Source organism: Dipteris shenzhenensis, chromosome 32, assembly GCF_047967505.1.
Source record: "Dipteris shenzhenensis isolate YYH24624 ecotype China chromosome 32, Dip_SZ_1.0, whole genome shotgun sequence".
NCBI classification, from domain to species: domain Eukaryota; kingdom Viridiplantae; phylum Streptophyta; class Polypodiopsida; order Gleicheniales; family Dipteridaceae; genus Dipteris; species Dipteris shenzhenensis.
The window spans coordinates 32,915,445-32,920,149 of NC_141627.1; the positions used below are offsets into that span (position 1 = coordinate 32,915,445).

At 37.4% G+C, this 4,705-nt stretch overlaps 1 pseudogene; it reads left to right on the forward strand.

Moving 5' to 3' along the window:
- Positions 1-1,188: 1,188 nt before the first annotated feature.
- LOC147880629 (uncharacterized) lies at positions 1,189-4,351 on the forward strand (annotated as a pseudogene).
- Positions 4,352-4,705: the final 354 nt, after the last annotated feature.

Here is a 4,705-nt window from a genome sequence, read left to right on the forward strand (position 1 = left end):
GAAGGACTACCATTCAACAAGATTGAATCTTGAAACTATTGGCTCGTGACAAGCAAATAGCTTGCTATGAAGATTGTAGCTTTTGCTCGATGACATGAAGTGTAAGCTGAGGTTCTGACATCAACTCAGGAGCAAAGGGAGTACATCAATTTTCAAAGTCTGATCTATTTTTATTCTAAACAATTGACAAAATCTGATTTTTGGGTTACAATATGAAGTGCAAACAGTCTGAACAAGTTGAAGCATCATCAAAGGTACAATTATCTCAATTGTTTTCTGATTTCTGATCATGGCAAAGTCTAAGAAGAAGAGTCACAGCAAGCAATGTCATTTATGTGGAAGTGTTGATCATAGTTTGAAAGATTGCTATATGTATCTATGCAAGCATTGCAAGCAATATGGACATCAAAGGAAGTATTGCACTAATATCTTTTGGAGCACAAGTTCTATAAAATATTTCCAACTTTATGTGAAGAAATAGCAATCCAAAAAGTCACAAAGCTCTTGGATAAGCTTTCAGAATATTCAGTTTTGCTTGATAATGCAAAGGATTAGTATGCCAAATTTCCTAAATATGATTGCAGATCTTTTCGATATATTGCTGATATCTTGGAACTTCAAGAAAGAGTTCAGATTTTGTAGTCCGAATATTCTCATGAAGAAGATGATGAATTTGATTCCAATTTAGATTTTGAAGATGTTTCCAAAGATGAGCAAGGTATTTGCTGTGTTTATTCAGATATTTAGTTTCTAATCAAATTATGGATGTTTCAAATTAGATCAGACCAAAAAGTCATTCCAAACAGTCCGAAAGCAGTTCTAGACATTCTGAAAGCAAGTATGGACAGCGTGTGTGAGGATTATCCAATGCCAATCAGTTCTGGATTTTTTCATAGACAAATGGAGCACCATGATAAAGATGATTGCTTTTTGACAAAGAATGATGAGAATATTGAAGATTCATATGATGATTATGCATGCTATGCATTTGCACCAACTTTTGCTATTGATGTGATGTGGAAGCAAGAGAAGATCAATCCAAATGCATTCTTTGAGGAGCCTGACTATAGAAACCCTTACAATAAAGAAGGTTTGGAATATGTTTCTAATTCTGAAGCAAGTCAAAGCAATGAAGTTGATATTGTTTTTGATAGTTATGCAATTGATTATTTGAAGATCTCATCTTTCATGTATGATGATGATGATGGAGCTCTTGAGGAGTATGCAGAAAGCTCAAGTCTGAATGTTTTTTCTGTGTTCAATGAGAAAATGGATAAACAACCAAAGATAAAAGAGTACCAAAGGTTTGATGCCAATGATGAGGATAAGATTTCACCTTATGATGTTTCTAATGATGATGTTCAAGTTGATAAGCATGTGTGTGAAGAAGATACAATTATTCAACAATTTCTATTATCCATTGAGGATGAGGATGGCATGTCAAACAACCGATTTGTTCCAAAGATTACAAAAATGGTTCAGATTCAAAATGATGAAGACGAAGAAAGCATAAGAAGTGTTGAAGAGCCAAAGGGAGTTGAGAAGGTAGTGATGCAAGGAGGAGGAGGAGAAGAGCAGCCCGAGAGCCAAAGAAGCCACGAGGAGCCCGCTCTATCCCTAAACCTCACACTAAGAAGACTCAATGGTTTGCAAGATGCTGATGTACTTGAATCTATAAGAGGTATGGCACAATGCATGATGCTAATGACTCTATTTGCAAATTGTCAAGAAGCTAATAAGGTTGAGCTGAAGCAAAAGAATCCTAACATACAACATGATGATGGATGAGGTGTTATGCTTCAATGATAAGCATATGAATGAAGAGAATGAAGTGGTGGATTAGTTCCTACTTTCTCTTGAAGATGAAGATGATGTATCTAATCAGGTTCATGCTTTAATGGATACACACACTATGCAAAAAAGACAAGAATCATGCAGTCCATGTCTATGTCAGAAGGCAAATTCAGCTTTCATTTTGAGTGATCTAAAGATGGATTCTTCTCAAGTGGTATTATGTATTCCAAGAAAAATGTATGGATAGCAATCTGATCAACTTAGATCTCATTTTGAATATGATTTGGGTGTGTTTTAGACTATGGCGAAATGCAGGCCTGGTTGGGAACAACATTGCAGTCTACCGGTTGGCAGTTTTGAGGAGCTTCAAAGTCAGGTCAAATGGATTGATTTGACTGATGTTAGGTGGCTGAGAGTTATTCATGTATATGTTTTATACCCACCTGAAACTTTTTTTGATTTGATAATTTACAAAGGCCAATAAGATTAATGTCCTCAAAAATAATTAAAACATGTTCATAACTAAGCATAAAATCAATATAAATAATGGCATTTTCATCTACACATGTAATCTTTCATCCGGATTGTTTTGATCCATGATGGTGGTACAGTGGTCCAAGTTGCTCCTCACAGTAAAATGAATTTCAAAGATAGGGCTGTGGATATGGAAATGCCATTGGATCTAGTTGATCCCAATGAATCTATGGAAGAAGATGAAGATCATGATATGGAGTCTGGACCAAGAAGAAGGTGGAAATAACATCATAGTAGAGGAAAGTGGAGATCATGACATTGGGAGAGAAGATGGGGATCTTTTATCAAACCATTTTATTGAAGAGGACGAATAAGAGAAGCAAGTCTTAGGTAGTTATATAGACCCTGATGATATAGGTGAGTTGAGGATATAACTAGATAGACTTATTTGGCATGATGGACTTATCCAAAGACACAACCTTTGAAGTAAATGCTAGTAATTGATTCGTTGCCACTAAGAAGCTTCTTATGCTTGGCCGTTTCTGTCAATTTGTACATTAAGTTCATATGAATATATGAGTATTATTAACTCAAATTTGTTACACATACTCTTACATTTTTTATCTTTAAATGATCAAATTGTGAGTGAGAATTATTTTGGCTCCTATTGCAAACAACATTCTGGAAATTACATCAAGAAATGCTAGAGCCAGTATATAAGTCATAAAATTAGTTAGTATCCATTTCACTAGACTTGATATGTATTACGGTATATGTGCTGATATCTCCATCAGTATAGACCGTTCGATACCAAGAGTTAAATAGATGGAAATACTAATGGTTAAACTGATGCTAATATTAACGGTTATCAAACATGCAAACTTACACCAATCAGATCTTGTGCTCATTGAACAAAGGCCCGCAAAATGTCAGGAGACAAGTGTTAGAAATAGTTTGTGTATTGTGACGTGGCTAGTCCAATCAGCACCGTGCGCCACATGTTCCAATCGAGCTGCCAGTCTTGGTCATGTTGTCGCTGGGAATTGGCCACGTGCCGCTCTTATAGTTGTAACCGCCATGCAAACTCCTTCTTAACGATGCAGAGTGTCCCGCAGTTTGGATCTTTATCTTGGAGCATTTCACATCTGGTGGAGACGCCAGGTAGCGATGGATCACCAAACACTTGAACATCACATGACGGAATAGGAGATGCACCATTAGTTACCACAAGTCACAACTGAACATCTCATTGTGCTGATGAACCAACTTTTGCACACCAATCAAGCTTTGATGGCGATGACTTCCCCACCAAGTACGTCCCAGGTCCTTCAATGGACTACCGACTGAAGATGCAATGGTTTGGATTGATCATTTTGAGAACATCGCAGATTATCATGGCTGGTCAGACGACAAAAAAGCACTAGAATCACGCACAGTGCTTGAAGGAATTGCGGCCACTTGGATTATACAACAAAATAAAGCAGTCAAGCAACATTGGCTGAGTCTGCGGCACCAATTGATGCAAAACTTTGCACACGCAAATGTCACATAGACGGCTCTACAACAACTTCAAGAACTAAAGCAAACAAAAAAAGAACCAATTGCACAATTTGTGGTCAAACTAAATAAATTGTTGTTGAGAGCAGACTTCTCCATGTTCGAAGAAATGAAACTCTTTTTCCTGTGGCCACGACTTCAACATGACATATTCAAAAGGGTGAGAGATCAAGGTCCAAAAACGTTCCATGAGGTAGTTTAGATAGCTCAGCGAATCGAGTCCTATGAGTTAGGAAAGGAAACACAAGTGGCAGAAACCAATTACAAAAGGAAAGCAATGAATGAAACGGTGGTGCCAATGGACGTGGATGCCCAAAATGTCACCCGACAGTTCCAACTGCGAAAGTTTAACAAAGAAATACTTCCTAATCGTGATGAAAAAGGGAGACCTAGATGCTTCAATTGCAATAAATATGGCCACGTAGCCAAACACTATTGTAGGCTGAGGGATACAACTCGTTCAGTGGTACAAAATGTACAAATTACAGATGTAGCGACTTTGGCGCAGCTCTCGGGAAACGGTTGAGCAATTGGTTGTTTGAGGTGAATCAATTGCATTGGCAGGCCTCTACATCTCATACACGGCAGGTATGCATCATCTCAATTTCAGTCGCAACGGAATCATTTAAGGTATTGATCGACACAGGCAGTACCATTTCTTCTATCAGTCTAGAATTGTTAACAAAGCTGAATCTACAAACACATCGAGGCAAAGAGATTCAAGTGTTGTTTGGTGAATATCAAACATTGTACAATTCAAATACAATGGCTCAAATATCATTCTAGTGTGCTGGCAAACACTTCAATCATATGGTTTACTGGCTACCTAAATAGTTGTTCCCATTAACATTGGGGTGTGATTGGTTAGAAAATAACTGAG